Raw genomic sequence first — 24684 nt, forward strand, 5'->3', positions numbered from 1 at the left:
TCGGAATAACCCCACAGAATTGGAGAGACAGAATATGACATTGGCATTGGAGCCATAAAACTGCACAGGTTCAGGAATAATGGAGTTGGATTACACACAAAATGGATCAAGAGCAGAAAGCTTGCCAGTTAATGGCAAGTAGTTGGGACCAATACAGGAGCCATACTGTACAAAACCAGTTGAATAAAGAAAGTAAAAAAAAAAAAAAGTCTGGAGTGACAGAAATCTGCAAGGTTAAGGTGAAGCTGAAAGTGAGGGTTCAAAAAAATCACTGAGGAAATACAACAGCATGCTCAGACATTGCACCCAACAAATGACTTCTGATAAAAGATGTGAGATCGCTTAAGGCTAATTGTGGGGCCCGTTCACTTGCAAATAGTATGAGCATGTGCACCGGCCCATGCTAAGTGCAAGAAAGATGGGGCACTAATGGTAAACACGTGTCAGACCTTCATATGGTGCACAGTCTGTGCACGGACAAGCAGCTAGAGGTGAGAACGGTATCTTTTATTTATCCACCAATTTACTTATAATGTTACATTGCTGAGCATTACAGTTTTTTCACAACAATCTACAATACTTACAGTATATTATTTAGACTCCAATAGCAGCTCTTACCATTCATATTGTTTTATACCATTAAAATGGATAATATTACAGAACCTTGGTTTATATTATCCACTGGGTTATATTAACCATTGCCTCTCTTTTTTAGCTTAGCTCTTTATATTTTCATATTGATGTTGTAATGGTTAGCATTACTGCCTCACAGCACAGAGGTCATGGGTCCTATTCCTACCATGGCCCTAACTGTGCAGAGTTTGTATATTCTTCCCGTACTTGCGTGGGTTTCCTCCGGGTAGTCCGGTTTCCTCCCACAATCCCAAAATATACTGGTAGGTTTAATGGCTGCAAACCAAAATTAACCCTAGCATGAATGTGTGTGTGTGTGTGTGTGTGTGTGTGTGTGTGTGTGTGTGTGTGTGTGTGTGTGTGTGTGTGTGTGTGTGTGTGTGTGGCGGGGGGGGGGGGGGGCAGGGACTAATGTGAATGGACATATATTCTCTGTGAAGTGCTGCAGAATATGTGTGCGCTACATAAATTACAGATATTAAATAAATAATAAATAATTTTCTCTTTGTGATACGGAGTAACTGCTGAGGCCTGCATTGGGATTTTCTAACAGGTCCTTTTCTCCAAAGCTGTCCAAAAGCAGATCAACCTTACTATCTGATGGTTTGATCAGGAAATGGCACAAAGGTCAACAGGTTCATATAATCGACATGACAATGGTTGACACATGTTTTTCGTATTTTCTGACTTTCTCCTTCCTTGACTATCCATGTCATAAATCATAACCTTTAGTACACTTGTGGCGAGTGAAGCAGAACAGAGTGGGACACCATGCCCGAAGCATGGTGGGCGAAATGAGGCAGTGAGTGGACGTGTTTCAACAGTTGGTGGTCCCAAACTCTCCACACTAACCCCAAAAAATGCAAAAAGGTATGTTGACCATTTCTGTGTCGACCATTGCAATATTGACCTTTTCCAATGTCCACCTTTCATAGGTCAAACTTTTGTCCATGTCGACCTAGTGCCTGTCTACCTTATGGGGTTAACCTAATGACTGTAGACCAATTGCATGTAAATCTTCCATACCACACCCAGTTCAAAGTGCACGCCTACTTCCTACTGTCGTAAGAGGCTCCATTAAGCCTGGGTGTATAAATTACTTTGACAAAGGTGTAGATGTGACAATACCCCTTTTCCACCTCTGTAGCACGGGTCGCAGCCGTGTCGCCTGACACTGCTGCGACCCGTTCTACAGCCCCCTTTCCACAGCGCTCACAACCCGGCATATTGCCGGTTTGGTGACGCTGCTGCTGACGTGGCAGGGGCGGCACTGGGAGATCACATGATCTCCCAGCGCCGCCCTCCCATACACTGTGAACGGGAGCCATGTCGCCTCGACACGGCTCCCGTTCACACTAGACAGCTTACCGGGTTGAACACGTGTTCAACACGGCTAGCTACCCGGGTAGGATTCCCAGATCACTTGATCCGGGAATTTGCAGGGGGACCCTTTTCCACTAGGGAAAAACACGGGTAAATGCACGCCCCCACGCATTTACCCGTGTTTCTCAGAGTTAGTGGAAAAGGGGTATTTTAATGATGCTTGCTGGCTACTAATTTCTGTTTTAGGAGGTCATTCCGAGTTGTTTGCTCGCAAGGCGATTTTAGCAGAGTTGCTCACGCTAAGCCGCCGCCTACTGGGAGTGAATCTTAGCATCTTAAAATTGCGAACGAAGTATTCGCAATATTGCGATTACACACCTCGTAGCAGTTTCTGAGTAGCTTCAGACTTACTCGGCATCTGCGATCAGTTCAGTGCTTGTCGTTCCTGGTTTGACGTCACAAACACTCCCAGCGTTCGCCCAGACACTCCTCCGTTTCTCCGGCCACTCCTGCGTTTTTTCCGGAAACGGTAGCGTTTTTTCCCACACGCCCATAAAACGGCCTGTTTCCGCCCAGAAACACCCATTTCCTGTCAATCACACTACGATCGCCTGAGCGAAGAAAAAGCCGTGAGTAAAAATCCTAACTTAATAGCAAATTTACTTGGCGCAGTCGCAGTGCGGACATTGCGCATGCGCACTAAGCGGAAAATCGCTGCGATGCGATGAAATTTACCGAGCGAACAACTCGGAATGAGGGCCTTAGAGTATGTGCCAGCAAAACAGTAAACTACAAATGCCCCATGGATTGATTCAATTATTTCTAATCATGTTTTCTACCATTAAACATCATCTTTATTTTTAAGCTATTATAGTTTTATGTGCTATAAGGCAGGAAGTAGACCATAATTATAAATTGCAATGTTTCATAATGCTTTTGTTTCAAACAGGAGCAGGTATAGTGCATGATATAGGGGATTACTGATCTGATAACACACAGAATATTTTCTTAAACATATAGTGCCTCCTGAGCCATTTATCTCACCGCACGTCCCTGGGCTACACTCTTCCACACTATAGGTATACTGTACTCAGCATAGCATTTTATCATTTTGTCATTTATTAAGATTTAATATATCCTTCAGGCTAATCAGTTTACTGCTCATAATAAAAGAAACCTTCATGTGGAAGATCGGACATTTTGTTGGAAAGATGCCATCTCGTCACAGGTCAACATGTGTCTTTCTCACAAAAAAGTTTGGACAGAGAACACTCAAATCTATCAGTGTTGAGATACCTGATGCTAAACCCTTTAATCCAATTCTAAAACACAGGCAGCATTTTTTTGTTCACTTCTTATTGGATGGAAAATGATTTCTGGAATTTCTGGGAAAATGTAGACAGGTATTGTACTAAAACAAGATAGAAGATAGAGGGACATAGAAGCAAATAACTGTGCACCTTGGTAAAACCATGCTGCACTGCAGGTGGGGCAGATTTAAAATGTGCAAGAGATTTAAATTTGAAACTCAAATCTGAATTGCAGTGTAAAATTAAAGCTGTCCAGCATTTGTGGGCTACATGCAAAAGCAGCCAGTATTTACCGAACATGCAAAAAAAAGTGTGCATTTGTACCCCTTGCATTGCAACATGGCTCGTCCTTGTACATTTGCTCTATTTTGCTTTATTCCCAACTCAGAATCAGCCCATAGAGAAGAATACAGAACAGTGACATATATGCAAATTATGTTGCAACTTAGTTATTCTGATTGTAAATGATCTGCATGCTTAGTTGACATACAGTATTAAGTGACTTGTGATTAGCATAGAGTAAGTATTATAAAAGAAAAAATATATTAGAAGTGATATTATTATCTGGGGTGGCCACCTTCATAAATAATTGAGAAATTAATCTAGCACTGGGGAATGAGGTTTGATTGTTACTAAGGAAACATTTTAACAGGTTTTACTCTTTCCCAGTTATACATGGTCAGAGTTCCCAGGAGCTGATTAGTGCCTTTAGCTTTGGGTCAATTATCTCTAGGGCATCGCTAGTTGCAGAAGTATGGGGGCCCAATCACTTGTGATGTGTGGATAAATAGAGCTAAGCAATAAAATTCCTATAATATTATTGAAATAAACATGGAATGTTTATTTCAATAAATGTAATGGAGTCCAAGATCCCCTGGGTCCAGGGGGGTGCACACCGCACATACTACACCATTGTTTAATTACTTACCTTTCCGGAGACCTGTGCAGCGCTGCACCCGTGGCAAAACTACCACCAAAATGGTCACTGCTCATGCACAGTACTGATTGGACCCAGGGACTCATGTGCACTGCACACATTCCCAGGGGTGTAGCGAGGGTGGCTCCAGTGGCGCGCGAGCTCCGGGCGCCTGCCACCTCCCCCCCTCCCTCCGCTATACCGTAAGTTGCTGCACAGACAGCTGCAGAGCAAGAGGAGAAGCAGAGGGGCACACACTGACTCGGAGACTAGGTAGGGATCAGGGCAGGCCAGAGGCAACAGCAGGAGACACAGACAGCCAGAACATGCCAGAGCTCTGCCACCCTCTTTTTATGTCTCATTGTCTGCTTGTACCTGTGCAGCAGGGTTACTTCTGTCCGGCTACATACCTCTCTGCCCTGTCTGCTGCAGCACCTCTCTCTGCATTAGAAGCTGCAGTATAACATATATAAGCAGCTCTATTGTGGCTCTACTGTGGTGTAACGTGTATAAACGGCTCTACTGTGGTGTAACGTGTATAAACGGCTCTACTGTGGTGTAACGTGTATAAACGGCTCTACTGTGGTGTAACGTGTATAAACGGCTCTACTGTGGTGTAACGTGTATAAACGGCTCTACTGTGGCATAACATGTATAAGAAGCTCTGCTGTGTTGTGTCATGTGTATAAGCGGCTCTGCTGTGTTGTGTAATGTGTATAAGGGGCTCTCCCGTGTGGTGAAAAGTGTATAAGGGGTACTACTGTGTGGTGCAATGTGAATAACGGACACTACTGGTGTCATGTGAATAACAGACACTACTGTGAGTTGTAATCTGAATTTGTACTATTTTGTGGCCATGCCCTCTCCCCAAGAAGCCACGCCCCTATATATTGTTGCTCGCCTTTCGGCATGCACTGTCCCTATTTTACACACAGGGATTATTAAATATTTTTTCTTTTCAAATGTGACATTTCAGTACAGGAGAGGGGGCACCGAAACATACCCTTGCTTCGGGCACCATGGCACCTAGCTACACCTCTGCACATTCCACCCATTATAGAAACGCCATGGCTCAGGGATGTATGTATGGTGAACGGAAACTGATATCTGATATCAAAGTCAAAAATCACCGGCAAAATGGCTGCTGCGTATGCACAGTGCCATGTTTCTGAAGATCTGCACATGTGCAGCAGACTCTGGCACAATGTCAGAGTCTACTGCACTGTGGAAAGGAGGAGGCCCACCTGAAGTCTGCACACAGACCCCCTCTTCTGTCAAAATGTCCCTGTCCTAGGGATACTTAACATTTGTGGGTAAATGGGTGTTTTGGGTTGATAATGCACAGATATTAATATATACATAGGCCCCTTAATCTTCCCTACATTGCAGAACTATGTATTTGTTCAGACTAGACCTCTGTCCATAAGTGAGTATCCATGTGCCAAAGGCATTTGTTAGGAAGGCCACCAAAAATACCTATAACAGTGGCGTATAGTCAGGGCTGGATTAAGCCTTGGGGGTGCCCGGGGCACTTAAGATAAGGGGGCCCCCAGTGGAAGGTGGGGGAGTGTATTTTAGATTGTGCATACCCCCCAACAGGAGGGATAGAATGCTGTTTACCTGGACTTCCTGGACTAAAATACTTCCTGGACTAAAATGCTGTTTACCTGGACTTCCTTCTTAATATATGATTGGTGTCACCTGTGTCAAACTATTTCATAGATATGAAAGGTGTTTCAACACAGGTGATTGCAACCATAACTTAATATACAGTAGCATGTTATCCCTCCAGGACTGAGTCATGTTAGGATGTATGGATTGTGTATATTAAATTTAATCCAATAGGGTATATTAGATTTAAACTAATAGTTGAATAATGCCAGGTTACACAGGACCCATACACCCAGGCAGGGAGCAGGAGAAGATGGGATCTCTGTGTCACATACAGCTCTCTCCACCCTCCTCTGGTCGGAAAGCTTAATCGGTAGTTCATAAAACCTGATACTCTGCCTGCAATGCATACTGCCCTCCTTGCATTCTGGCTGTCTGGTCCTGCTACTGCGTGAGAGGGAAAGCTAGCGATGGTGGTGTGCTCTGTATTGGGGGCCCCCTAACAAAGTGGGGCCTGGGGTACTGTATGCCCTTAATCTGGCTATGCGTATAGTAGCTGGTGGAAACTGTTCACTTGACTACAATAGCCCAGTCATATAACAATTCTGCACTTTAAGTGATTGTAGCTAAAAGAAAAGTAAACCGTAGTTGATTAAAATGCAAAAGTTGTATCACAGTTGCATGCAATTCCAAACGCGGACAGTCACATGATTTTCAGCTTACTACACATGCATACGCAGCTTAGAGTATTTAGTAGTGATTCTGAGTTGTACGCCTCTCGGTTGCTTCTCATTTATAGCCGAATGGCTGTTACTGGACAGCAATGAGGTCAGCAATGGGCACATTGAAGCATCCTATGGGCATATTGTGGGAATGTGGACAGAGTTGCAGGTTATTTAGAGATGAACATATGCAGAGGTCTGTCCAATATAAGTTTGATATCCTGCACAAGGATGGAGCTAATGCAAATTAGAGATGAGCGGGTTCGGTTCTCAGAGAACCGAACCCAACCAGACTTCACGCTCTGAGCCCGGTTCCGAGTCAGGCTCTGGTTTTCCAGCCTGACTTGGAAACCCGAACGCGCCAAAACGAAGAAGATGGAGAAGGTGGAGAAGATGATGTTCATCAAAATGAACTATAAATTCCTTTGGTAAGACCTTTACCAGCAATTGCCTCCAGAAAGTACACAGGGACCTGTGATGGTGGATTCCAGTGGGGACGAATTAATACTCTGTGAGGAGGATGTACACAGTGAAGGGGGTGAGGAATCAGAGGATGATGATGAGATCGACATCTTGCCTCTGTAGAGCCAGTTTGTGCAAGGAGAGATTGATTGCTTCTTTTTTGGTGGGGGCCCAAACAAACCAGTCATTTCAGCCACAGTCATGTGGCAGACCCTGTCGCTGAAATGATTGGTTTGTTAAAGTGTGCGTGTCCTGTTTATACAACATAAGGGTGGGTGGAAGGGAGGGCCCAAGGACAATTCCATCTTGCACCTCTTTTCAGTGGCGGAAGTTTGACCCAGTTGCCCGGAGGCAAGGAAAATATTGGTGCCCCCATATATATATATATATATATATATATATATATAGCAATGTAGGGACCGGCACTCTCACAAACAGCACATAAATGCCCAGGTGCCTCCACAAATGGTCAATCGGCCATGGATATCACTGGAAAAGAGTGGCACTCTCAGGACTTCAATCAGGTAAAGAAGGACACAGCGGTCACAAAGTTGGTCTAATCGACGTTTCGATAATTTAATATCATCATCAGGATGACGATATTAAATTATCGAAACGTCGATTAGACCAAGTTTGTGACCGCTGTGTCCTTCTTTACCTGAATGAAGTCCTGAGAGTGCCACTCTTTTCCAGTGATATATATATATATATATATATATATATATACACACACACACACACACTTGCTCCTGCATAGCAAGCCTGCAGATTCTAACTATTTGAAGCTACTACAAAACCGTTGCAACTAGGCAGATCTATGTAGGGGTCCAGCCACATACTACATAGATCTGCTCAGTCACTCCCAATGCTGATTATTTCTCTGACAATTAATTTGCAAGTGTCATATCCAGGATTAGAACCCACAACCTATTACACTGGAAGCATGCACCTTACTGATGGAGATATGTGCTCTTGCACAGGAAGTGTGAGAATTCTAACTATATGAAGTTACTTGTAATTGTCAAAGAAATAACTTCATATTGTTAGAATTCTCATGCTTCCTTTATAGGAGCAAATAGCTTCATCAGTAAGTTGTCTGCTTCCAGTGTATCTGTAATAAAGAGGGTGTGATTTGCAATGTGTAGTGACTAGTGGGGAAGTCGGCTACGGAAGAGATACCGGCTGCTGTCAATTAACTTAATTGATTAATGTCGCTGAACACATAGAACAGGAGAGGTGCCCCCCTTCAAAGCAGGTGCCCGGCGGCAGCTGACTCCGTTGCCTCCCAGAGTTCTGCCTCTGCCTCTTTTTCTTCTTTGCATCATGTGCTGTTTGGGGACTAGTTTTTTTTTGTGCCATCCTGTCTGTAACTGCAGTGCCACTCCTAGATGGGCCAGGTGTTTGTGCCACACACTTGTGTCGCTTAGCTTGGCCATCCAGCTACCTCATTGCACCTCTTTTTCTTCTTTGCATCATGTGCTGTTTGGGGACTAGTTTTTGAATAGTGCCATCTTGTCTGCAACTGCAGTGCCACTCCACTTGTGTCGCTTAGCTTAGTCGTACAGTGACCTTGGTGCAACTTTTAGGACTAAAAACAATATTGTGAGGTGTGAGGTGTTCAGAATAGACTGGAAATGAGTGGAAATGAATGTTATTGAGGTTAATAATACCGTAGGAACAAAATTACCCCCAAATTATGTGATTTTAGCTGTTTTTATGTTTTTTTCAAAAATCATCCAGATCCAAAACTAAAACCAAAACCAAAACACAAAAGGGTGGTTTTGGCAAAACCAAGCCAAAACCAAAACACAAAAGTGGAATTAGAACCAAAACCAAAACACAAAACACGAAAAGTGCCCGCCGCACATCTCTATAATCCAGATAATAAATTAGATGGATGCTTTCACAAACAGAGGGATGGGGGTGGTACAGTGACATGAATGACGCCGAATAATAAATATAGGCAAATATTTGCATGGATTTCCAGTCACTCGCCCAGTACTTTTGCAGACTTTAGCCTATAGGCTACAATGGCTAATGCCATCTTCAGCAATAAAGCAGCTCCTAAAGAAACCTATGGGAGCTGCTTTTGCAGTCAAAAACAGGTGATCCCCAATAGATACCTGAAATATCTGCTGCAATTCCCAATTTAGGGCATAATCAATATTTGCAGGTACCATCCGAAAACTGTTGATCTTGAGGGACAGACCGTAAAGTTTAATTGATAAATATGCCCCCCAGTCTATACCAGGAAACTTATATACTTATATAAGAGGAGAAATATTTTACAGTATGATGAGACCAAACTCTTTTTTTTTTTTAGCTGTGTGCCCAATTTGGTGGAAGACTAACACAAAGCATTATCTCATGAACACCATCCCTACTGTGAGTCATTTTGGCAGGAGCATAATGCTATGATAATAGTTTTTTTTAAAGTGTTGAATGGGTAGAGGAAAATCTAGACAAACAGTGGAGGAAAATCTTCCGCAGTCCTCAGTAGACTAACAGTATGAATAGAAAATAAGATTTTAAACCTACCGGTAAATCTATTTCTCCTAGTCCGTAGAGGATGCTGGGGACTCCGTAAGGACCATGGGGTATAGACGGGCTCCGCAGGAGATAGGGCACCTAAAAAGAACTTTGACTATGGGTGTGCACTGGCTCCTCCCTCTATGCCCCTCCTCCAGACCTCAGTTAGAGAACTGTGCCCAGAGCAGATGGACAATACAAGGCAGGATTTAGCAATCCAAGGGCAAGATTCATACCAGCCCACACTAATCATACCATGTAACCTGGAACATACATAACCAGTTAACAGTATGAACAAAAACAACAGTAACGGTCCTAGACCGATGTCAAATGTAACATAACCCTTATGTAAGCAACAACTATATACAAGTCTTGCAGAGTTTCCGCACTGGGACAGGCGCCCAGCATCCTCTACGGACTAGGAGAAATAGATTTACCGGTAGGTTTAAAATCTTAATTTCTCTTACGTCCTAGAGGATGCTGGGGACTCCGTAAGGACCATGGGGTTTATACCAAAGCATCCAATCGGGCAGGAGAGTGCGTATGACTCTGCAGCATCGACTGAGCAAACGCTAGGTCCTCATCAGCCAGGGTATCAAACTTGTAGAATTTAGCAAAAGTGTTTGACCCTAACCAAGTCGCCGCTCGGCAAAGTTGTAAAGCCGAGATGCCTCGGGCAGCCGCCCAAGAAGAGCCCACCTTCCTAGTGGAATGGGCCTTAACCGAATTTGGTACCGGCAATCCAGCCGTAGAGTGAGCCTGCTGAATCGTATTACAGATCCAGCGAGCAATAGTCTGCTTTGAAGCAGGAGCGCCAATCTTATTGGCCGCATACAGGACAAACAGAGCCTCTGTTTTCCTAATTCTAGCCGTCCTGGCTACATAAATCTTTAAGGCCCTGACTACGTCTAGGGATCTGGAATCCTCCAGGTCACCGGTAGCCACAAGCACCACAATAGGTTGATTCATATGGAACGAAGAAACCACTTTAGGCAAAAATTGCGGACGTGTCCTCAATTCAGCTCGATCCACATGAAAAATCAAGTAGGGGCTCTTGTGTGAGAGAGCCGCCAATTCTGACACTCGCCTTGCTGATGCTAAGGCCAACAACATGACCACCTTCCAAGTAAGAAATTTCAACTCAACCTTGTTAAGCGGTTCAAACCAGTGTGATTTTAGGAACTGCAACACCACGTTCAGGTCCCATGGTGCCACTGGAGGCACAAAAGGGGGCTGGATGTGCAGCACTCCCTTTACAAACGTCTGGACTTCTGGAAGAGAAGCCAATTCCTTCTGAAAGAAAATCGAGAGGGCCGAAATCTGTACCTTAACCGAGCCTAATTTCAGGCCCATATCCACTCCTGTCTGTAGGAAGTGGAGAAAACGACCCAGATGAAAATCTTCCGTAGGTGCATTCTTGGTCTCACACCAAGTCACATACTTTCACCAGATACAGTGATAATGTTTTATCGTCACCTCCTTCCTAGCCTTTATTAAAGTAGGGATGACCTCTTCCGGAATCCCCTTTTTTGCTAGGATTCTGCGTTCAACCGCCATGCCGTCAAACGTAACCGCAGTAAGTCTTGAAATACACATGGCCCCTGCTGCAACAGGTCTTCCCTCAGAGGAAGAGGCCAGGGGTCTCCTGTGAGCATCTCTTGTAGATCCGAGTACCAGGCCCTTCGAGGCCAGTCTGGGACAACGAGTATCATCTGTACTCTTCTTCGTCTTATGATCCTCAACACTTTCGTGATGAGAGGAAGAGGAGGGAACACGTAGACCGATTCGAACACCCACGGTGTTACCAGTGCGTCTACTGCTACTGCCTGAGGGTCCCGAGACCTTGCGCAATACCTCCCAAGTTTTTTGTTGAGGCGTGATGCCATCATGTCTATTTGAGGGGTTCCCCAAAGACGTGTTACGTCTGCAAAGACTTCTTGATGAAGTCCCCACTCTCCTGGATGGAGATCGTGTCTGCTGAGGAAGTCTGCTTCCCAGTTGTCTACTCCCGGAATGAAGACAGCCGACAGAGCGCTTACATGATTTTCCGCCCAGCGAAGAATCCTTGTGGCTTCCGTCATCGCGACTCTGCTTCTTGTCCCGCCTTGGCGGTTCACATGAGCCACTGCTGTGACATTGTCTGATTGAATCAGAACCGGTAGGTTTCGAAGAAAACTCTCCGCTTGTCGAAGGCCGTTGTAAATGGCCCTGAGTTCCAACACATTGATGTGTAGACAGGACTCCTGGTCTGACCAAAGACCCTGAAAAGTCTTTCCCTGTGTGACCGCTCCCCATCCTCGGAGGCTCGCGTCCGTGGTAACCAGGATCCAGTCCTGAATCCCGAACCGGCGACCCTCCAGTAGGTGAGCACTTTGCAACCACCACAGGAGGGACACTCTGGTTCCTGGGGACAGAGTTATTTTCCGATGTAAGTGCAGATGGGACCCTGACCACTTGTCCAGAAGGTCCCATTGAAAAGTCCGTGCATGGAATCTTCCGAAGGGAATGGCCTCGTAGGCCGCCACCATTTTTCCCAGAACTCGAGTGCATTGGTGAACTGACACCCTTTTCGGTTTTAGCAGTTCTCTGACCATGTTCTGGATGTCTTGGGCCTTCTCTATTGGGAGAAAGACCTTCATTTGTTCCGTATCCAGTATCATACCTAGGAACGGTAGTCGAGTTGTCGGAATCAACTGTGACTTTGGTAGATTTAGAATCCAACCGTGTTGCTGGAGCACTCTCAGAGAGAGCGCCACACTGCTCAGCAATTTCTCCCTTGATCTCGCTTTTATCAGGAGATCGTCCAAGTATGGGATAATTGTGACTCCATGCTTGCGCAGGACCACCATCATTTCCGCCATTATTTTGGTGAAAATCCTCGGGGCCGTGGAAAGTCCAAACGGCAACATCTGAAATTGGTAATGACAATCCTGTACAGCGAATCTCAGGTATTCCTGATGGGGGGCATATATGGGGACATGAAGGTACGCATCCTTTATGTCCAGAGACACCATAAACTCCCCCTCCTCCATGTTGGCTATTATCGCTCTGAGTGATTCCATTTTGAATTTGAATCTTTTTATGTACAGGTTTAGGGATTTCAGATTCAAAATCGGTCTGACCGAACCGTCCGGTTTCGGGACCACAAATAGGGTTGAGTAGTAACCTCTTCCCTGCTGGTGCAGGGGAACCTTGATTATCACTTGCTGTATACACAGCGTTTGAATTGCAGCTAACACTACATCCCTTTCCGACGTGGTAGCTGGTAGGGCCGATTTGAAAAATCGGCGCGGGGGCACCTCCTCGAATTCCAGTTTGTAACCCTGGGAAACTATTTCCAACACCCAGGGATTCAGGTCCGAACTGACCCAGGCCTGACTGAAAAGTCGAAGACGTGCCCCCACCGGTGCGGACTCCCTCAGGGGAGCCCCAGCGTCATGCTGTGGGTTTTGGAGCAGCCGGGGAGGACTTTTGTTCCTGGGCACCTGCCGCAGCAGGTGCTCTCTTGCCCCTGCCCTTACCTCTGGCGAGGAAAGAGGATCCCCGACCTCTTTTGGACTTGTGCGACCGAAAGGACTGCATCTGATAGGGTGTTACTTTCTTTTGCTGTTGGGGAATATATGGTAAAAAATTTGATTTACCTGCTGTAGCTGTGGAAACCAGGTCCGTCAGCCCATCCCCAAACAATACATCCCCCTTATAGGGTAGTACTTCCATATGTTTCTTGGAATCCGCATCACCCGTCCATTGGCGAGTCCATAAGGATCTTCTCGCTGAGATAGCTATGGCATTGGCCCTAGAAGCTAGCAATCCAATGTCCCTTTGAGCATACCTCATAAATAAGGTTGAGTCTTTTATATGGGCTAGAGTTAGGAATATAGTATCCTTATCCATAGTATCAAATTGATCTGTCAGCTCATCTGTCCAAGCTGCAATTGCGCTACACACCCATGCCGACGCAATCGTCGGTCTTAGCCCAGCACTCGTATGAGAATAAATACCCTTTAAGGTAGTTTCTTGCCTGCGATCTGCTGGGTCTTTAAGGGCCGCTGTGTCAGGAGACGGTAGCGCCACTTTCTTGAACAAGCGCGTCAGGGCCTTGTCCACAGTGGGGGGTAATTCCCAAATCTCCCTGTCCTGCTTAGGGAAAGGGTATGCCATAAAAATTCTTTTGGGGATCTGCGGTCTCTTACCCGGAGTCTCCCAAGCTTTTCCAAAGAACTCATTTCATTCATGAGATGTGGGAAAATTAATAATCTGTTTCTTTTCCTTAAACATGTGTACCCTTGTGTCGGGGACTGAGGGTTCATCCACAATATGCAACACATCCCTTATTGCCACAATCATACACTGAATAGTTTTAGTCACCCTAGGGTGCAATTTTACTTCGTCATAGTCGACACTGGAATCAGAATCCGTGTCGGTAGTAGTGTCTTGTGTTAAGGGACGCTTTTGAGACCCCGACGTGCCCTGTGAGTCGGTCCAATCTGAGGATTGACCGCCTGATGTCCCCCCTAAACCAGCCTTATCAAGCCTGTTATGTAAAGATGCCACACTTGCATGCAACGTATGCCACATGTCCATCCAATCAGGAGTTGGCACAACCGCCGGGGACACACCACTCATTTGCTCCACCTCTTCCTTGGAGAAGCCTTCCGCCTCAGACATGTCGACACACACGTACCGACACCCCACACACACAGGGATTTACCTATAAGGGGACAAAACCCCAACCAGGCCCTTAGGAGAGACAGAGAGATAGAGTATGCCAGCACACACCCAACGCTTAAAAACACTGGAATATACAACCAGATAGCGCTTTTATATGTTTATAATCGTAATCTCCACTCACTGCGTCGCCAAAGTGCCCCCCTCCTCCTTTTTCCAACCTGTGAAGCTCAGCAGGGGAGAGAACAGGGAGCCAGCGTTTTCTCATGCAGCCTCTGTGGAGAAAATGGCGCTGGTTAGTGCTGAGGATCAAGCCCAGCCCACCCGACGGCGGGCTTCGGTCCCTTCATCATATATTAATAAAATGGCGGGGGTCCGCGGATTTACTGTCCCCCAGCCTAATCCACCTTATTTATTGCTGCCCAGGGCGCCCCCCCCCCTGCGCCCTGCACCCTTCAGTGCCTGCTTTGTGTGTGTGACTGGGAGCAATGGCGCGCAGCTTACCGCTGCGCGCTTACCTCATGAAGATCTGATGTCTTCTGCCGCCTGAAGTCTTTTCCTCAATACTCACCCGGCTTCTATCTTCGGCATCTGTGAGGAGGACGGTGGCGGCGCGGCTCCGGGACGAACCCCAGGTGAGACCTGTGTTCCGACTCCCTCTGGAGCTAATGGTGTCCAGTAGCCTAGAAGCAGTGCCCAACTTTACAAGCCAGCTCTGCTTCTCTCTACTCGGTCCCACGATGCAGGGAGCCTGTTGCCAACAGGACTCCCTGAAAATAAAAAACCTAACAAAATTATTTTTCCACAGAAAACTCTGGAGAGCCCTCTGCAGTGCACCCATTCTCCTCTGGGCACAAGATCTAACTGAGGTCTGGAGGAGGGGCATAGAGGGAGGAGCCAGTGCACACCCATAGTCAAAGTTCTTTTTAGGTGCCCTATCTCCTGCAGAGCCCGTCTATACCCCCATGGTCTTTACGGAGTCCCCAGCATCCTCTAGGACGTAAGAGAAAGAAGATTTATATTGCAGCAGGACCATGATCCAAAGGCTAAAGCAAATAGAGTGCCTTCATTGCAAGAATATCATTGTCCTGAAATGAATCAGCCCAGACCTTAATCTCAGTCATGAACATTGAGTTGTGTGCTCAATTATAGGTTTTATTTTTAATTTTGCAATGAATTACATTTTTATTTCCTGCTTATCATATTTGGTGTTATTTCACCATAGTTCTTGTAATAATATTGCCAGTTTTCATTGTTGAAAAATATATTGTAATAATGGGGGTAATTCTGAGTTGATCATAGCAGCAAATTTGTTAGCAGTTGGGCAAAACCATGGGGGTAATTCCTAGTTGATCGCAGCAGGAATTTTGGTAGCAATTGGACAAAACCATGTGCACTGCAGGGGGGGGGGGGGCAGATATAACATGTGCAGAGAGAGTTAGATTTAGGTGGGGTGTGCTAAAACTGAAATCTAAATTGCAGTGTAAAAATAAAGCAGCCAGTATTTACCCTGCACAGAAACAAAATAACCCACCCAAATCTAACTCTCTCTGAACATGTTATACTTGCCCCCCCCCCCCCCCCCCCCTGCATGTGCACATGTTTTTGCTCAACTGCTAACAAATTTGCGGCTGTGATCCACTCTGAATTACCCCCAAAATGTAGTGAAAAATGTAGCAATTATCAGGCAGCAGCGATAACAAATATGTATATTGGGGGGTCATTCTGCCCCGATCGCTCGCTGCAGATTATCGCAGCACAGCGATCGGGTCGGAACTCTGTCGTCGTTGCCAAGCGATCGCCTCTGCCTGATTGACAGGCAGAGGCGGTCGCTGGGCAGGAGGGGGCCGCTGTGCGATGCTTTTGCATTTCTGTGGGGGGGAGGGGGAACCGGCACTGACATGCGGGGCGGACTAGCCCTATGCCGGGCGTCCCCCTGCATGTCTGAGTACCTGATCGTAGCTGTGCTAAATTTAGCACAGCTACGATCAACTCTGAATGACCCCCATTATCTTGTGTATCACTTAATTGCCTTCTATGGAGGTAACTTATGCCATTACAGTTGGAGCATATTCATGATATATTTTATATATGAAGAATGAATACACCCAATATAATATAATATAATTGAATTTAGGTTGTCAAGTGTGTTCTTACAGAAGGAAAGTACTAACAATTGAATGTAATCATCTATCTGAGAGAGAGAGTTTCATGGAAAAAGAGGGATTGAGAGAAAGAGACAGGAGCGAGAGAGAGGGTGTCAGGGAGAAAGAAAGGGATGAGAAGGGGGAGAAAGAGGGTGTCAGCAGAGGCGGATTTACCGCAAGGTGGCCTAAGCAGCTGCTTAGGGCCTGGTGAGTCTGAGGGGGTCCCATGACACAGCCGGATCTGAGCAGGAGCTCGCACTTAGTGAAGAAACTGAAAATAAACTACAGCTCCCAGCAGTTTCTGTTTATTCACATAGTTTACTCTGCTGACTGGCCGGCACAAAACCCCAGCTGGCAGCCGCGCTTACTGGAAGCTGCTCGGGCAGTGAGATATACAAGCTCTGCAGGGGATGGGGCAAAATGGGACCCAGGGGGCGGGGCTACGCAGGACTGTCTCAGGCTGCCTGCTGACCACATGGCTGCTGCTGTTGCTGGGAGAGGGAGAGTAGATGCTGCTGCAGATGCATGGCCAGCCCAGCCAGCGAGACTGCGCTCTAATGTCGTTTATAAGGTAAGAGTGAGTGGAGGCAATTGTATGTGTGTGTGTAACGTGTGTGTGAGACTTCCATGTGAGTGTGTGTGTGTGTGTGTCTCCTTGTATAACCTCATTGTGTGTCTGTAGTGTGCAGTATGTGCTGTCTTTCCCTGTTTATCCTCATTGTGTGTGTCTCCCTGTGTGTCCTCATTGTGTGTCTGTAGCGTGCAATGTGTGTGTCTATCCCTGTGATCACTCAGCTATGAGATCTACCAGCTGCCCCTGGGGAAACGGATGGTGTAGAAGGATGTCAGGACAAAGTACATCTATTGAAAGAGAGTTTAAAGTGCCAGCTCATAGGCACAGCATGCCATGTTTTCCTCATGTGACAGAATGGTGCAGGTGCTGAGTAATACCCTTTTCACATCGCAAATGCCGGGTCCCACCCGGTAATTGGAAATGTGTCCTTACTGGGTGGGTCCCGGCATTTGACCCTACAGGCAACCTTCCTGACCCAGCATATTGCCGGTATTAACACTGCTTTATTCCCGGGTTTAATTACTGGGTCAGACGACACAGGAATTTGCCATGGGCACTTTCACATCGCACAACGACCCATGTCGACCACCAACATGCCAGGTCGATAATGGGTTATTTGTGTGAAAGGGGTATTAGAGAGGATATGGGCAGGCAGAGAGTACAGAGGGGAAAGAAAGGAGACAGACACAGATTAGAGTGCACAGGGAAGATGTAATACTGAAGGGGGCCCGTGAGCAGATGCCTCTAGGCTCCCTCCCTAGGCTCATACAAGGAAAAAGTGCACTGTAACTGTTCTAATAATCCAACATTATCTTCGTAATTACGCAGCCAGTGCAATATTTCTGAAAATATCCCGGAATAATGGTGCAAGAGGCAGTAGGACAGATAGGAGGTACCGTAACTTAAATGCCCACCCTGCACCACAACCATTATAAAGTAGATATACCAATAAGAGAACGGTATATATGTACTTATCAGAATGCAACTAAAATGTTCACCTAGTACTGTTCATTTGCTTATGCATAAAGAATAAAACATAATGATAAATATGAAGGTTGGAAGTACTCTTTTGGCAGTTTGGATACTAAAACTGGGTACACACTGGAGCAATGTCGTTCCAAAACGCCATTTTGGAACAACATATTGCTTAAATCGCTCAGTGTGTAACCAGGAATGAGAACTCCCACGGTCACTAGCAATGGACACTAGGTTTGATGTGCTGCACATCAAACCTAGCGATTTCGCTAGCCTCATTGTTTATGCTAATGAAGGACAGAACATGGTTGTTCCATCCTTCATTAAAGTCATCCCAGTGTGTACAGGCAATCAGGCCTGACAGGAATTAGTTCCGCACCCCTGGCTACGACGTAACAGTACCAACATTTGTGGTCTGTCCTACATTTCTATTAGTAAAAGCTACATAGCTCACTCATTGTGGTGTGAACCTTACGTAAACAGTGTGAGTTTGGCTTTGCAAGCTAAGGATGCATTTGGGGTGACAGACCAAGTGTTGTTGGTGCTTTTACTTGTATGGAGGACCATAGGGCAAGACCTGAGCAGGGGCCACACATATATGCTATGGCATTAGTGTTGCCACTGCCCAAAAATATTTGGAGGAGGTACATCCAGGGCACAGTCACCATGGAAGGGCATTGTAGTGGCATTAGCATGACATTGCAGATGCAAATGCAGCCAAAGACACAAGGAGGCTGCAACTGCATCCAATTCAGAATCAGGCCCAATGAGGAATGATCCCACCCGCCTCAATAGACCCCACCCCCTCGACATACCCTGCTCCCATTAGGACTACTTCTATAAATTGCCTGGGCTGGTTTTCCATCCCAATCTGCCCATGTCTTTGGCTGTTCTCCTGCTGTGTTCCTGTAGGCTGGAGAGAAAAGAAAAGGGATTGCAATTTTGTCGGTGTAGTTGTTTTGTGAGTATGTTTTGGTTGTTGTTGTGTTCAGAGCCGGCCCTAACCAATATGATGCCCTAGGCAAGATTTTGGCTGGTGCCCCCTAGCACCACCGCTGGTTCTGCCTCTGACCTTGCACCTCTTTCCCAGCACCATCACCCCTCACCCATATCAGTCCTTGTACCCCCTATATTTTAAATAGGAACAGTTCGCACATTTGACGCACAGCCCAAAAAGGGGCATCTTCTTGCTGGGAAGGGGCATGGCCACACAATAGTAACCCCAATTCCAATTATGCCACACAGTACTGCAAATTCTTTCACATTTTATCATGCGATAGTGTCCATAATTCATATTACATCCCACAGTAGTATCACTTTACCTTATAAACGTTACTCTTCACAGTAGAGCCCTTTATTCACATTACATCACACTGAATTGCTCCTTATTCACATTACACCTCACCTTATTGCTCTTTATTCACATTACACGACACAGTAGTGCCCTTTCTATATGCAACGCCACATAGTAGAGACCTTATACACATAATGCCACACATTAGTAATGCATTTATACACAATTCCACACAGTAATGCCCCTTACACATATGAAACACATTAATGTCCTTATAAACATAATGCGCCTTACACATTATGACAACCTTTATTAATGCCCTTTTACACATAATGTACCTTACACATATGGCGCACATTATTAATGCCCTTATACACATAATGACACACACAGTGCCCCCTACACATTTGCTGCACATTATTAGTGCCCCGCTACACATAATGACACACATACAGTAGTACCCTGTTACACATACGCCGCACATTATTAATGCCCTTATACACATAATGACACACATAGTGCCCCTTACACATATGTTGCACATTATTAAATCATTTTTACATGACACACATAATACTACTTACACATATTCTGAACACTACTGCACAACCAACCAACTCACATGCACACAGCACTCACACTGCCACTAACACTGTGACCTCTGCCTCTGCTTGGATGCAGATGTGTCCTCACAAATCTTGCATCAATGCTAAGGTCGGGCACCTTTTTTTAATGAAAATGCATCTTATTTGCATTGCTATGTGGCTAGGATGTACAAGCTGCTTCTGCTGATTAAAATGATATGCGGCATGCCTATATACTGTGTGAGACTGTGGCTGTATCTGCATATGAAATGCTACACACAGAATATAGGCATGCCGCATATCATTTTAATCAGCAGAAGCTGCTGATGCCCCTAGGCATATCAAATGCCCTAGGCAATTGCCTAGTTTGCCTATGCCTATGGCCGGCTCTGGTTGTGTTGATGCTTTGTGCATACCTCCCAACATGACCCTCTCCAGGTGGGACAAAATGTTCTACTCCTGGATTTTTCTCTTAATTTATGATTGCCTGCACCTGTTTTAAACAGGTTAATGGATAAGAAAGATGTTTCAGCACAGGTGATGGCAATCATAAATTAAGAGGGAAGTCCAGGAGCGGAGCATTCTGTCCCTCTCGGAGAGGATCATGTTGGGAGGTATGCTTTGTGTGTTGTGTCTCTTTTGTGGTAAAGCAAGGTATTTGGTGCACTCCTTAGGTATGTGTTATTACCCTTAAAATTTTGCTTGGCATCGTGGTATTGCCATAGTGGGAGCAGCTACTAAAGGATATTTAGACATATATTTAACCAAACGTTCTTGAAGGCTGTTTTTAGCGCTAGGGGTTTTCTTCTTTTTATTGATATCCATGCAGCTGACCTAGAACCATTGCAATCTGGTGGACAACTATGCAATAGATAGCACCTATCTTTGGGCATCAATGCCTATTTCCCTATAGGTTGTAAGCTTGCGAGCAGGGCCCTCCTACCTCTATGACTGTTTGTTATTACCCAGTTTCATCTAATCATTGTGTCCAGTTGTAAAGCGCAACGGAATTTGCTGTGCTATATAAGAAACTTAATAATACAGGTTGAGTATCCCATATCCAAATATTCTGAAATACGGAATATTCCGAAATACGGTATTTTTTGAGTGAGAGTGAAATAGTGAAACCTTTGTTTTTTGATGGCTCAATGTACACAAACTTTGTTTAATACACAAAAGAATTAAAAATATTGTATTAAATGACCTTCAGGCTGTGTGTATAAGGTGTATATGAAACATAAATGAATTGTGTGAATGTACACACACTTTGTTTAATGCACAAAGTTATTAAATATATTGGCTAAAGTGACCATCAGGCTGTGTGTATAAGGTGTATATGTAACATAAATGCATTCTGTGCTTAGATTTAGGTCCCATCACCATGATATCTCATTATTGTATGCAATTATTCCAAAATACGGAAAAATCCGATATCCAAAATACCCCTGGTCCCAAGCATTTTGGATAAGGGATACTCAACCTGTAAACCATAAGAATAATTACTTAGTCACTGCTGCTGCCTGGCCTCACCGTCCACTGGCTCCTTCTTCCCTGAAGGTGAGGGTGGCTGGCAGGACACATAAAGACATAGAAGAAGGAGGTGACACACACACATAGAGAGACATAGAAGAGGGGCTGCAGAGAAAGATAGAAGGGGGAGGGGACACACACACATTGAGAGACATAGAAGAGTGGGTGCAGAGAGACATAGAATGAAGGGGGGAGACAGAATAAAGTGGGGAGGCTGTTTGACACAGTGAATGGAGGGAGACATGGTGAGGGACGCAGGCTAAACATGTTGGTGTGGCAGAGAGAAACATTTGGGAGATGATGATGTGGCTGAGAGAAGCAGGGGATGATGGTATAGCTGAGAGGCAATGCAGGTAGAGATGATGGTGTGGGTGAGAGAAGCAGGGGATGATGGTATAGCTGAGAGGCAATGCAGGAAGAGATGATGGTGTGGGTGAGAGATGCAGGGAGATGATGGTATTGCTGAAAGGCAGTGCAGTGAGGAGATGATAGTGTGGCCGATAGACGCAAGTGGGGAGATGATGGTGTGGCTGAGAGACGCAAAGGGGAGATAATGTGGCTGAGAGATGCAAAGGGGAGAAAATGTGGCTGAGAGATGCAAAGGGGAGAAAATGTGGCTGAGAGATTCAGGGGGCAGGAAGTGACAGAGGGGGCAGGATGTGAGTCTGGTTGAACTGCTGTTGTATAATGATGACCTTGGTAATATTCCTACACAAACAGACATGGATGATGCGATATCCTACATAAATAGTGACTAGCGACTGAAGATGCCATCTTCCCGGGGAGGATATATTTCTTCAGAGGTTCTCCATTGTGAGAAACCATCATATAGGTAAGGTGCATATGAAATGGAAAGGAATGTTCCCGTGGTGACTAGAAATGGGTGGTGTTGACACGCCCCATTTTCAGTGGCCATGTCCATGTTTTGGCAAACACCTTTGGCGCGTGCACAAAGTTTATTTTTTTATTTTTTTTTGGGGGGGGAGTTTGCTGCTCTTCCTCTTGCCGTGGGCACCAAGGACCCTAGTTACTCCTCTGCCTATGCCTCAGCACCTGGCAGCGACTGTCCCCTGCTCACCCAGTGCAGTGCCGCCACACTCCTCCTCTTCTGCAACTGTGAGGGCCTCTCATTGTCACTGCCCTAAGATGTGTGCACTGTGTACATGCAGCGAGCCAGTGTGACACCCTGTGCCTGCCTTCACTGTCCCTGCCGGCATCTGTGCCCTTGGAGATGGACTCTCATATACATGCTGTGACCCTGTATGTACAGGGTTCATTGTAACTAGTGGACATGATACCTGGGTGCAGGAATATGTGATGTGCACAGCATGTACTACGTATATAGATCACTTACTGAGATCATTGTGACACCATTGTGTGTGTTTCCCCCTTTTAGCAGTGTGTGTTCCCTGTGTCTGCAGTCAGGGGCGTTTTAAGAGAGGAGGAGGCCCGTGTGCAGCCTTCTGCTCCAGGGGCCCCTCCTCTCTGACTGTGCACAGCATTTAATACTTACCTCTCCGGAGTCCCCCGGCGGTGCCATCCTTCTTCGCGGCAGCGGCAATAGAGTCTGAGACCAGACTCTATTGCGTATGCGCAAACCTCCGGGAACACGGCGCAGCAGCCATTGCCCCGAAGATTTTGCTACTGTGCATGCGGGAAACTCCGGAAAAATGGCTGCCGTGCCATCTTTCTGGGGTTTTCAGCAGGCGCAATAGAGTTTGTTCCCCCTAGTGTTCAAACTCTATTGCGCTGCCGAGAAGGGATGGCTTCGACGGAGGACTTCAGAGAGGTAAGTATTAAGCAAATGGGTGCAGTGTGCACGGGGTGGGCCCCCCTGGACATGGGGGCCCGTGTGCCTCGCACACAATGCACCCATTATAGAAACACTAATGTCTGCAGTGCAGCAGGCCTTATAGAGAAGGTATTATCTGTGATTGGTATATCCTGGGAGGATCAGTCTGCAGTATTATTAATGTAGAAATAAGTTTGCACAGATGTTACTAATGCTGATCATAAGTGTATTCATGTTGGTTGTACATTAGCTTGTATTTGATAGACGTGTGGTCTGGTGTGAATCCTCACATCTTATGCAGGCCTTCAAAAAGCTGTGTTTGATTTATTTCAATGCAACTGGTAAAGCTTGCTGGTCCTATGCTGGCAAGATGATTTAATTTGCTCTTCGTCACCCCCTCCCTACCACCAGTACTGCCTGCCCCAAGCTCCCTCCTTGCCCCTGTCACTGTCTATCCTTACCCTCTCCCTACTCCCAACACTGCCCATAGTAGTGCCTATACTTAACCCCCTCCATGCACTACTGTGTGACATAATGTGTACAAGGGTTATTACTTTGTAGCGTAATTATTAGCAGTTTTTTATATAACGCAGCATATTCCGCTGTGCTTTACATGTTGATAAGGGTCTCTAATGTGTGTTGTAACGTGAATAAGGGACACAACTATGTGGTGTAATGTAAGGGGCACTACTGTGTGGCATAATTTGAATTGGGGTGGTACTATGTGTGGCCATGCCCCTTCCCCTGAATGACTGGAAGGGTTGTTATGGGTGGATTGTTTGAAGAAGGGGAGCCCCAAATTGGTGTCTTGCTTAGTGCCCCACAAGGTCTAAATCTGCCTCTTGGTGTCAGAGAGAAAATGGAGAGGAGGAAGAGAGAGCGAGAGTGAGAAAGTGTCAGGGAGGAAGGGAGAAAGAAAGAAAGTGAGGGAAGCAAAAGAGAGGTGAAGTGTCAGGGAGAGACAGAGGGAGAGAGAGAATAGAGAGAAAGGGTGTCAGGGAGGGAGAGAGAGGGAGACACTGCCAGAGAGATGGAGAGAAAGACAGTGTCAGGGAAAGGCAGTGGGAGAGAGACAGAGTCAGGTAGAGAGAGACAGTATCAGGGAGAGAGACAGAGTCAGAGAGAGAGAGCAAGAGATAGTGTCAGGAAGAGAGGGAGAGAAAGGCAGTGTCATGGAGAGAGAGGGGGTCAGTATGAGGTAGAGAGAGGGATAAACAGTGTAAGAGAGAGCGACAGACAGTGTCATGGGGGGAGAGAGAGTGTCAGGGAGAGAGGGAGAGAGAGACAGTGTCAGGGAGAGAGAGACAGTATCAGGGAGAGAAAGAGACAGTGTCAGAGAGTGAGAGTGTGTCAGGGAGAGAGAGAGAGAGAGAGAGAGAAAGAGAGAGAATCAAGAGAGAGAGTTTCATGGAGAGAGAGAGGGAGGGGGAACAATCAGGAAATACATTACCTGTCCTGAATACCGCAGAGGTATCTGATGGGGGAGGGCACTTCACAGAATTAGGCCCGCCCCCTACATACCCTCTGCAGCCGGGACTCAGAGCTGGCCATGTAGGGCCCCCACACCACTCTGTACATCCTCTGTGTGACTGCAGCCTGCACTATCGGCGGCGG

The 24684-nt window shown here is 46.0% G+C and overlaps 1 long non-coding RNA gene across 1 annotated transcript in view; it reads left to right on the forward strand.

Annotated features, from left to right (window-relative positions):
- Positions 1-16801: 16801 nt before the first annotated feature.
- The window catches only part of LOC134914793 (uncharacterized), a 43459-nt gene continuing 35576 nt past the window's right edge, over positions 16802-24684 (forward strand). The window contains exon 1 of the long non-coding RNA XR_010177382.1: positions 16802-16892. This is a non-coding gene — a long non-coding RNA (uncharacterized LOC134914793). The remainder of the gene's footprint in view (positions 16893-24684) is intronic.

The sequence above is a fragment of the Pseudophryne corroboree genome, chromosome 1 (genome assembly GCF_028390025.1).
Source record: "Pseudophryne corroboree isolate aPseCor3 chromosome 1, aPseCor3.hap2, whole genome shotgun sequence".
Lineage (NCBI taxonomy): Eukaryota > Metazoa > Chordata > Amphibia > Anura > Myobatrachidae > Pseudophryne > Pseudophryne corroboree.